Source organism: Pristiophorus japonicus, chromosome 5 (genome assembly GCF_044704955.1).
Source record: "Pristiophorus japonicus isolate sPriJap1 chromosome 5, sPriJap1.hap1, whole genome shotgun sequence".
In the NCBI taxonomy this organism is placed as follows: Eukaryota; Metazoa; Chordata; class Chondrichthyes; family Pristiophoridae; genus Pristiophorus; species Pristiophorus japonicus.
Window position 1 is genome coordinate 189,409,322 of NC_091981.1, and position 12,096 is coordinate 189,421,417.

Genomic DNA, 12,096 nt, shown 5'->3' on the forward strand with positions numbered 1-12,096 from the left:
AAGGTGGATGATCTCACACTTTCCGACATTGTATTCCATCTGCCAAACCTTAGCCCATTCGCTTAACCTATTTAAATCTTTTTGCAGCCTCTCTGTGTCCTCTACACAACCCGCTTTCCCACTAATCTTTGTGTCATCTGCAAATTTTGTTACACTACACTCTGTCCTCTCTTCCAGGTCATCTATGTCTATTGTAAACAGTTGTGGTCCCAGCACCGATCCCTGTGGCACACCACTAACCACCGATTTCCAACCCGAAAAGGACCCATTTATCCCGACGCTCTGCTTTCTGCTCGCCAGCTAATTCTCTATCCATGCCAATACATTTCCACTGACCCTGCGTACCTTTATCTTCTGCAGTAACCTTTTGTGTGGCACCTTATCGAATGCCTTTTGAAAATCCAAATACACCACATCCATCGGTACACCTCTATCCACCATGCTCGTTATATCCTCAAAGAATTCCAGTAAATTAGTTAAACATGATTTCCCCTTCATGAATCCATGCTGCGTCTGCTTGATTGCACTATTCCTATCTAGATGTCCCGCTATTTCTTCCTTAATGATAGTTTCAAGCATTTTCCCCACTACAGATGTTAAACTAACCGGCCTATAGTTACCTGCCTTTTGTCTGCCCCCTTTTTTAAACAGAGGCGTTACATTAGCTGCTTTCCAATCCGCTGGTACCTCCCCAGAGTCCAGAGAATTTTGGTAGATTATAACGAGTGCATCTGCTATAACTTCCGCCATCTCTTTTAATACCCTGGGATGCATTTCATCAGGACCAGGGGACTTGTCTACCTTGAGTCCCATTAGCCCATCCAGCACTACCCCCCCTAGTGATAGTGATTGTCTCCAGGTCCACCCTTCCCACATTCCTGTGACCAGCAATTTTTGGCATGGTTTCTGTGTCTTCCACTGTGAAGACCGAAGCAAAATAATTGTTTAAGGTCTCAGCCATTTCCACATTTCCCATTATTAAATCCCCCTTCTCATCTTCTACCGGACCAACATTTACTTTAGTCACTCTTTTCCGTTTTATAGATCTGTAAAAGCTTTTACTATCCGTTTTTATGTTTTGCGCAAATTTACCTTCGTAATCGATCTTTCGTTTCTTTCTTGTTTTCTTAGTCATTCTTTGCTGTCGTTTAAAATTTTCCCAATCTTCTAGTTTCCCACTAACCTTGGCCACTTTATATGCCTTATATACCTTATACTTTCGTGACCAGTCTGCCATGTGGGACCTTATCAAAAGCTTTGCTGAAATCCATATACACCACATCATACGCACTGCCCTCTTTGACCCTCCTGATTACCTCCTCGAAAAATTCAATCAAGTTAGTCAGATACGACCTTCCCTTAACAAATCCATGGCTGACTGTCCTTGATTAATCCATGTCTTTCCAATTAAAGATTTATCCTGTCCCTCAGGTTTTTTTCCAATAATTTTCCCACCACTGAGGTTAGGTTAACTGCCCTGTAATTATTCGGTTGATCCCTTTCTTCCATTTTAACTAAAGGTACAACGTTTGCAATCCTACAGTCTTCTGGCACTGGAGGAGTTGATCTATGGCACTTGATCTATGGGATAACATTTGTATCCAATGATAGGGCTAAGTTCATAACAAATGAGTGACAAAGCAGAGATGTTGGCACCAAATATTGATATTTTGAACTTTTAAAAAGGTCAAAAGCATAATTTCTGGAACTGTAAACCTTTTAGCTTGACATGTGTAGACTGTAAAAAATAAAGCCTATTATAAAAGAAGCAATGCATGTGCATTTAACAACAGTGAAGGCAATAATTCCAAGCTATTATGGGCTTTTGGGGCAAGTCATAACTTGAAGCTGCATTGAAATTGCAAGAGGAGGTTCTTCTAAAGGCTTAGTGGATTAAAAACTGGGACTGGATTCAGTAACTCAGACCAAAGGTGCAAGGTTTACTTTCCACATGTGCTGAGTTAGCTGAATTCAGCCAGGGAAAATATTGAGATGCTACTTTTGGCTTTAATGTTCCTGAACAAGAGGGTAAAAAGCAACCATACTTCCTGCTCCCAATCTTGATCCAACATCCCTGAAATTCCTGCGATTGTAAGGGCAGAAAGCTTGGGGGAGGAGTCAGGAATTTAGGACGAAACCCAGTTACATTAGGACTATAGCCTGTTCACACTGCGCCTTTATATACTAGTAGGGACTGGGGGTTGGTGGGTGAATTGGCCATGGGAGGATCTTGATCACACCTCAAAGGAAAAGGGGCGAGTTTGGAGGTCACAATGCAACTCCTGCCTTGCGGGTGCGATACACTCACCCTGGCCCTGCAAACCACATGAGATAAATGACTTTTGACTAGGGTGGACAGGAGTTCTGCTCCATTGCCATTGTGTCAGCAAAGCACACCCTCATGAATTTGAGGCCCTGTAACTCCTCAGGGCAGTTTTACAATTCAATCCTCCCACCCACTCACCCCCGACCACCTCCCCCCCGCCCCGGCCCCCTTTGTTAATTGAAGCGGGATCCCCACGGAGAAATTCAGTATACTGCTAATGTGGATCTAATGAGCCAGCTGCTTAAAGGTCAGGGTTTGCTGCTCGGCCCGGAGCAGGAGTTTAATTTCAGGATGGCTGGTGTTAGAGGAGCAAAGAGGACAAGCTACTTCACCGATGCAGAGCCGGAGACCCTTATGCAGGCTGTAGAGGACAGGAGAAGACAGCTGTATCCTGACATGGGGAGACCAACTCGGTTGGTCTTGAGCAATGTTTGGAGGGAGGGAGATAGCAGAAGAGGTCTCAGGCACCTCCATTCATGAGAGGACTCCCAGGCAATGCAGGAAAAGATTCCATGATATCATCCGTCTTATGAAAGTGAGTACCTCTTCCACCAACTGCTGACCTTGCATCTGCGAACCTCTCCTTCAATATTCTCTTATTTCCCATCGTCACTGTTTAGTCACTCAAGCAGCATTTCATTGTTGACACCTCTACATATATATATGTGTGTGTTCTCGCAATAGAGGCTCCCTTTCATCTCACATGTCAGGGACAAACAATTGTGCCCTCATTTCTGATACGTTATCACAGTGGTACTCACCAACCATTCTGTGTTTTGCAGGCCAAACTGGCTCACAATAGAATGGAGCAAAGGAGGACTGGTGGTGGCGAGGCAGACATCCAAGTTCTCACACCTTTGGAGGAGAGGGTTGAGGTGCTCATCGGCGGACATGGTGCCTTCCCTGTGGGCGAGGGTAGTGCTGATGCTGATGTATGTAAGTGAAGGCCCTCCTTTAATGCGATCTCTCCTTGAATGCGCCAGCGCCTACTCTTCCTTTCCTTCATGGAGGTCTGCTAGTTGCATCCTCCATGCCTTCATCCCCCACCTCCCCGTCATGGCAGCCCTTCTTCCATTTATGTTTACAGATGACAGACCGAGTGGCAGCACATCTAGCACAGTCGCCAGTCACGAGAGATGTCGCAAACCAGCTGGGGGCCTGCATCACATTCGACGCCACATAAGGCCTGAAATTTCAAATCGCAGCAGTGAGCACATTGAGAGTTCAAGCCCTGCTGAGAACATCCACAGCACTCTAACGTTTGGTAATGCCACTGAGGTGGACGAGGAATAGGAGGACACTGATGGCACCATCATCATAGGCAGATCCTGGGAATCGAGGAAGACTTGCTTCCACTCTAAAAATGAGTCTTTGGGTGGCTGAACAGTCCAATACGAGAACCACAGTCCCTGTCACAGGTCGGACAGATAATTGTTGAGGGAAAGGGTGGGTGGAATTGGTTTGTCGCACGCTCTTTCCGCTGCCAGAGTTTGATTTCTGCATGCTCTCGGCGATGAAACTCGAGGTGCTCAGCGCCCTCCCGGATGCACTTCCCCCACTTAGGATGATCATTGGCCAGGGACTCCCAGGTGTCAGTGGGGATGTTGCACTTTAACAGGGAAGCTTTGAGGGTGCCCTTGTAAGGTTTCCTCTGCCCACCTTTGGCTTGTTTGCCGTGAAGGAATTCCGAGTAGAATGATTGCTTTGGGAGTCTCGTGTCTGGCATGCGAACAATGTGGCCTGCCCAGCGGAGCTAATCAAGTGTGGTCAGTGCTTCACTGCTGGGGAAGTTGGCCTGGTTGGTGCATCTGTCCTCCTAGGGGATTTGCAGGATCTTGCAGAGACATTGTTGGTGGTATTTCTCCAGCGACTTGAGATGTTTGCTGTACATGGTCCATATCTCTGAGCCGTACAGGAGAGCGGGTATTACTACAGCCCTGTAGACCATGAGCTTGGTTGCAGATTTGAGGGCCTGGTCTTCAAACACTCTTTTACTCAGGTGGTCGAAGGCTGCACTGGCGCACTGGAGACGGTGTTGAATCTCATCGTCAATGTCTGCTCTATTTGATAGGTGACTCCCGAGGTATGGGAAATGATCCATATGGGAAATGGCACCAACGTGTCACTGCTTCCACCCACCTGCGCCAGCTCAGATACTGGGAGTGCGCGATGTGATATAGATGAGGTCGTACAGGGGTCTGCACTGGCTGTTGCACCGGGGCCTAGCAGGCTGCAGCATGATGATGGCACTAGGCAATCTCAGCTGCCATCTCCCCGCGGGACGAGTCCGCACCGGAGTTCTGCCAATGAGGACTCAGATGATCCCATCAGTGTAGCGGCATACGAAAGAAGGGTGGAAGTCATGCATTCCCAGATGTTGGGGGCAATGGCAAGGGTGCCAGAGAGCCTGTTGGAAGTGATAAGGAATGTGGAGGAGTCCGCCTCCCGCATAGTCGACAGCTCTGCGCAATCCATCGAGCCCATAACTGCCAGTGTGATTCTGCAACCTGCAGGTGATGTGGCAGCTATCATTTCAGCACAGGCACGAGGGAATGAGCGCATCGGTGCTGGATTGAAGAGGATAGCCGCGGCCCTGCAAGGCTCAGAATGCTCTTATGCACTCTGGACAACAAGCCACGGAGCATCGTACTGCTGCCATGGAGCGTCAAACTGCTGTCACGTCTGCTGGCTTTGAGATTTTGGCTGCTCTCATGCAGTCTCAGCTTGATGTCATCCAACACCTCAGTGTTGCATTCGCGGCTGGGTCCAACACGGGCCACGGGGGACCTTCCGGTATCACGGCAATGCACCGACCTGACCTCCCTCAGCTTGGTGGTGCTGGTAATGTGCCGCCCCCGGTGAGTGACTCAGGCTCCTCGGACCAGAATCCTGATGATGTGCTCTCTCAGGACCACACCATTTCTGACCCCAGACCTGGCACTCTGCCAGTGCCTCCACGCATGGCCTCATCTGAGCCAAGCCAGACTGAACCCTCCCAGAAGGGTGCTGCCCAGCCTGCACCCGGCCTTTCCAAGCCCAAAGGTGTTCGAGGGTGTCCAACAAGGACATCTGTAGCTCTGACACAACAACCACAGCAGCCTTCCCAGACTCATGAGGCAGCCACAGGGGAGACACTTGGGCATAGTGTTAGGATATGCACGCATAATAGGTGTTATAAGGGGTAAAAAAATGATGAATTGTGTTAGTTTATGGTAGTATTTTTGGTTCTGTTGCATTTTTGCAGTGACTTGCATCATTTGATAAATCTTTATTTTGGGCACATATATCTGGCCAGGTGTTTCATTTGGGAGTGGGCAATTCTGTGTGAAAGTACTCATTGGGATGGAAAGTGGGAACTGAAGAGTCATGTCTGGATGAGATTATGAGATGTAGCTGCACATCCCTTGCAGGGTTGCGATGGCGACGACGCCTCCTGGCTGGGTGGTGACGACGATCCTCCTCCTCCTGCGCCTCCTCCTACGCCTCCTCCTTATCAGATGGTGTTGCTGGCTCGACCTCCAGCGGCTGTCTCCTCATGAGGGCCAGGTTGTGCAGCATACAGCAGACCACCATGAATATGGAGACCCGTTCAGGAAAGTACTGCAAGGTGCCACCAGACCAGTCCAGGCAACGAACCTCTGCTTGAGGATGGATGCCTATGCAGTGCTCGATGATGCACCTGGTGGCACAATGAGCGTCATTGTATGCATGCTCTGTCCTGGGGTTCTGCAGTGGAGTGAGCAGCCAAGTGGACAGGGGATATCCCTTGTCCCCAAGCAGTCAACTACAATCCTGATTTGGGCCGGTGAAGAGGGCGGCCACTCTGGTCTGGTGTAGAATGAACGAATCATGGCTGTTGCCCGGGTACCTTGCATCAACTGCCAGGATGTGACGCTGGTGGTCACACACAAGCTGCACATTGAGGGAGTGGAACCCCTTGTGGTTGACAAAGATCTCAGGGTGGTGTTGTGGTGCCCTCAGCCCAATATGTGTGCAGTCGATCGCACCCTGCATGCTGGGGAACCCTGCAATTCGGGCAAATCCAGCCTGCCGCTCCACCTGCTTGTCCCTCATCATCGAGAATGAGGTGTTGTCCACTCTTCTCCTCTACAGTGCATCGGTAACTTGCTGGATGGAGCAATGTGCAGAGAATTGAGAAATGTTAGAAATCTCTGCAGTCGCAGACTGGAAAGCCCTCGTAGCATAAAACTTCAGAGCTATTGTGACATTAGTCTCAATGGCCAGAGCGGTCCTGAGCCTTGTGTGAGGCTCCAGATCTTGGTGCAAGACATTGCAGAGCTCCCTCAGTACCTCCTTTCTGAATCTCAGCCTTTGTAGGCATCGCTCATCACTGAGCTCGAGGAAGGAGAACTGAGGTCTGTTGAATCTTTGAGGGTAGGGCCCCCTTCCCGCAGCTCTGTGTTGGGCAACTCCCATGGTAGCTCGATGCTGGCAATCTCCCTGGTCCTTCTCATGGTCGGGTGCCTCTGCAGGCAGTTGCTGGCAAGGCTCCTGGCCCAGTGGTGGTGGTGGTAGGGGGGGGAGGGAAGGGGAGGTCAGTGTACTGACCCTCCTCCTGAGGCCATCTCCCTCCTGGACACCCTCTCCATATGCAGGTCTGCGCACATCTGCAGGCCCTTCTGGATGTTGGGCAGGCATGGTTGCTGCCTCCCTTGCCCGTTGCCTCTCTGCACATTGCTGATGGCACCACCTTCTCCTGAGTGCCGCCCTGCGTCTGACAAGGTGTACAAGGTGTTCCCCTGCCACACCAATCCCATTGTGTTTGAAGGCTGCACTCTGACAAGTAGGCCTCTGGAGCACAGAATGAGGCCTGCAGACCTCCATTAATGAGTCAGAGGTCAAAGTCCTGAAAATTCTCCAAAAATTGATAAAGAGCACTCAGCAGGTTAACCAAATCCACAAAACCAACATCAAAAGTTTGCAGCAACAATTCTCCCGATCGCGGGAATCCTCCGTTGTCCTCCTTCAGCAGTGCCAAATATCACGGCAAAGTATACCGACTCAAAAAGCTGGCGGGGGCAATGACCAAAATACCCTCTCTGAATATACATTGGGTGGGGGGAGGCAAATAACTCTACCCTGAGAAAAGTCCTCAGCATGCACCTCGTTCACCAGGAGTTGGCAGTGAGGGTGTCGGCCTTGGCTGAGTGACAGCAAACTCACCTCTGAATCAGAAGGTTACAGGTTCAAACTCCTTTCCAGGACTTGGGCACATAATCCAGATGAACACTTCAGTGCAGTACTACAGGAGTGCTGCATTATCAGAGGTGCTACATTTGTTGAGATGTTAAAACAAGGTCCTATCTGCACTCTCAAGTCAACATAATAGATCCAATGCACTATTTAAACACAAGCAAGGGAGTTCTCCCAATGTTCGAGCCAACTCTGGTTCAACCAGCATAAGTACAACAGATTATCTGGTCATTTGTCTCATTAATGTTTGTGCGATCTTGCTGTGCACAACAAGCTTGTTGTGTTTGTTTACATTATCCACAATGCTGAGAATGACGTGAGAAGCACATGTAGCAAGTTGGTCTTACCGCAGGTGAAGGGTCCACAGCCAGATAGGGAGTGGAAGACTAGCTGGAAGAGCAGTGCAAGGAAGGTAGTGCAGGGGTCCCCTGTGGTCATCCCCCTGCAAAACAGATACACCGCTTTGAGTACTTTTGAGGGGGATGACTCATCAGAGGAGGGCAGCAGCAGCCAAGTTCATGGCACTGTGGCTGGCTCTGTTGCACAGGAGGGCAGGAAAAAGAGTGGGAGAGTGATAGTGATAGGGGATTCAATTGCAAGGGGAATAGATAGGTGTTTCTGCGGCCGCAACCGAGACTCCGAGATGGTATGTTGCCTCCCTGGTGCAAGGGTCAAGGATGTCTCGGAGCGGGTGCAGGACATTCTGAAAAGGGAGCGTGAACAGCTAGTTGTCATGGTGCACATTGGTACCAACGATATTGGTAAAAAAAGGAATGAAGTCTTACGAGACGAATTTAAGGAGCTAGGAGCTAAATTTAAAAAGTAGGACCTCAAAAGTAGTAATCTCAGGATTGCTACCAGTGCCACGTGCTAGTCAGAGTAGGAATCGCAGGATAGCTCAGATGAATACGTGGCTTGAGCAGTGGTGCAGCAAGGAGGGATTCAAATTCCTGGGGCATTGGAACCGGTTCTGGGGGAGGTGGGACCAGTACAAACCGGACGGTCTGCACCGAGGCAGGACCAGAACCAATGTCCTAGGGGGAGTGTTTGCTAGTGCTGTTGGGGAGGAGTTAAACTAATATGGCAGAGGGATGGGAACCAATGCAGGGAGACAGAGGGAAATAAAATGGAGACAGAAGCAAAAGACAGAAAGGAGATGAGTAAAAGTGGAGGGCAGAGAAACCCAAGACAAGAAACAAAAAGGGCCACTGTACAGCAAAATTCTAAAGGGTCAAAGTGTAATAAAAAGGCAAGCCTGAAAGCTCGGTGCCTTAATGCGAGGAGTATTTGGAACCCAGGAGAGGGTTCTGAGTAAGTTAGAGTGGGTGAGAGCTCAGATGAACAGGACCCCAAGAAAGAATGCAAAAGGCAGGAGGCAACAGAGCAGAGTAGCACTGGGGTAAGTGTAAACCACAAGGTGATAGGAAGGGACAATATGTATGAATATAAAGGGGCTGCAGGAGGGGTTAAAACTAAAAATCATGGTTTAAAAACTAGTATTAAAACACTCTACCTAAACGCACGCAGCATTCAAAATAAAGTAAATGAGTTGACGGCACAAATCATTACAAATGGGTATGATTTGGTGGCCATTACAGAAACATGGTTGCAGGGTGGCCAAGACTGGGAATTAAACATACAGGGGTATCTGACAATTCGGAAAGATAGACAAGAAGGGAAAGGAAGTGGGGTAGCTCTGTTAATAAAGGATGATATCAGGGCAGTTGTGAGAGACGATATTGGCTCGAATGAACAAAATGTTGAATCATTGTGGGTGGAGATTGGAGATAGCAAAAAGAAATAGTCACTGGTGGGTGTAGTTTATATGCCCCCAAATAATAACTTCACGGTGGGGCGGACAATAATCATGGGAATAATGGAGCCATGTGAAAAAGGAATGGCAGTATTCATGGGGGATTTTAACCTACATATCGATTGGTCAAATCAAATCGCACGGGGTAGCCTTGAGGAGGAATTCATAGAATGCATACGGGATTGTTTCTTAGAACAGTACATTACAGAACCTACAAGGGAGCAAGCTTTCTGAGATCCAGTCCTGTGTAATGAGACAGGAATAATAAACGATCTCCCAGTAAAAGATCCTCTCGGAATGAGTGATCACAGTATGGTTGAATTTGTAATACAGATTGAGGGTGAGGAACTATTGTCTCATGATGAGCGTACTATGCTGAAACAAAGGGGACTACAGTGGGATGAGGGCAGAGTTGGCTAAAGTAGACTGGGAACACAGACTAAACGGTGGCACAATTGAGGAACAGTGGAGGACTTTTAAGGAGCTCTTTCATAGTGCTCAACAAAAATATATTCCAGTGAAAAAGAAGGGCGGTAAGAGAAGGGATAACCAGCCGTGGATAACCAAGGAAATACAGGAGAGTATCAAATTAAAAACCAATGCGAATCAGGTGGCCAAGGTTAGTGGGAAACTAGAAGATTGGGAAAATTTTAAACGACAGCAAAGAATGACTAAGAAAGCAATAAAGAAAGGAAAGATAGATTACGAAAGTAAACTTGCGTAAAACATTAAAACATAAAAACAGATAGTAAAAGCTTTTACCGATATATAAAACGGAAGAGAGTGACTAAAGTAAATGTTGGTTCCTTAGAAGATGAGAAGGGGGATTTAATAATGGGAAATGTGGAAATGGCTGAGACCTTAAACAATTATTTTGCTTCAGTCTTCACAGTGGAAGACACAAAAACCATGCCAAAAATTGCTGGTCATGGGAATGTGGGAAGGGAGGACCTTGAGATAATCACTATCACTAGGGGTTTAGTGCTGGACAGGCTAATGGGACTCAAGGGAGACAAGTTCCCTGGTCCTGATGAAATGCATCCCAGGGTATTAAAACAGATGGTGGAAGTTATAGCAGATGCATTGGTTATAATCTACCAAAATTCTCTGGACTCTGGGGAGGTACCATCGGATTGGAAAGCAGCTAATGTAATGCCTCTGTTTAAAAAAGGGGGCAGACAAAAGGCAGGTAACTACAGGCCAGTTAGTTTAACATCTGTAGTGGGGAAAATGCTTGAAGCTATCATTACGGAAGAAATAGCGGGACATCTACATTGGAAAAGTGCAATCAAGCAGACGCAACATGGATTCATGAAGGGGAAATCATGTTTAACTAATTTACTGGAATTCTTTGAGGATATAACGAGCATGGCGGATAGAGGTGTACCGATGGATGTGGTGTATTTAGATTTCCAAAAGGCATTCGATAAGGTGCCACACAAAAGGTTACTGCAGAAGATAAAGGTACGCAGAGTCAGAGGAAATGTATTAGCATGGATCGAGAATTGGCTGTCTAACAGAAAGCAGAGAGTTGGGATAAATGGGTCCTTTTCGGGTTGGAAATTGGTGGTTAGTGGTGTGCCACAGGGATCGGTGCTGGGACCACAACTGTTTACAATATACGTAGATGACCTGGAAGAGGGGACAGAGTGTAGTGTAACAAAATTTGCAGATGACACAAAGATTCGTGAGAAAGCGGGTTGTGTAGAGGACACAGAGAGGCTGCAAAGAGATTTAGATAGGTTAAGCGAATGGGCTCAGGTTTGGCAAATAGAATACAATGTTGGAAAATGTGAGGTCATCCACCTTGGAAAAAAAAACAGTAAAAGGGAATATTATTTGAATGGGGAGAAATTACAACATGCTGCGGTGCAGAGGGACCTGGGGGTCCTTGTGCATGAATCCCAAAAAGTTAGTTTGCAGGTGCAGCAGGTATTCAGGAAGGCAAATGGAAAGTTGGCCTTCATTGCGAGAGGGATGGAGTACAAAAGCAGGGAGGTCCTGCTGCAACTGTACAGGGTATTGGTAAGGCTGCACCTGGAGTACAGCGTGCAGTTTTGGTCACCTTACTTAAGGAAGGATATACTAGCCTTGGAGGGGGTACAGAGGCGATTCACTGGGCTGATTCCGGAGATGAGGGGGTTACCTTATGATGATAGATTGAGTAGACTGGATCTTTACTCGTTGAAGTTCAGAAGGATGAGGGGTGATCTTATCGAAACATTTAAAATAATGAAAGGGATAGACAAGATAGAGGCAGCGAGGTTGTTTCCACTGGTCGGGGAGACTAGAACTAGGGGACACAACCTCAAAATGCGGGGGAGCCAATTTAAAACCGTGTTGAGAAGGAATTTCTTCTCCCAGAGGATTGCGAATCTGTGGAATTCTCTGCCCAAGGAAGCAGTTGAGGCTAGCTCATTGAATGTATTCAAATCACAGATAGATAGATTTTTAACCAATAAGGGAATTAAGGGTTATGGGGAGCGGGCGGGTAAGTGGAGCTGAGTCCACGGCCAGGTCAGCCATGATCTTGTTGAATGGCGGAGCAGGCTCGAGGGGCTTGATGGCCTACTCCTGTTCCTAATTCTTATGTTCTTATATTCTTGTAACAGTGACTATGGCCCTGAAATTTGCTCGGAGCTGGGAAGAGAGAATGGTGGTGGAGTGGGGGAGCAGAGGGGAAGGATTTTCGACGTGAAACCCGGAAATAATGGTCTCCCGCTGTCCTGCCAAGTATAAATAT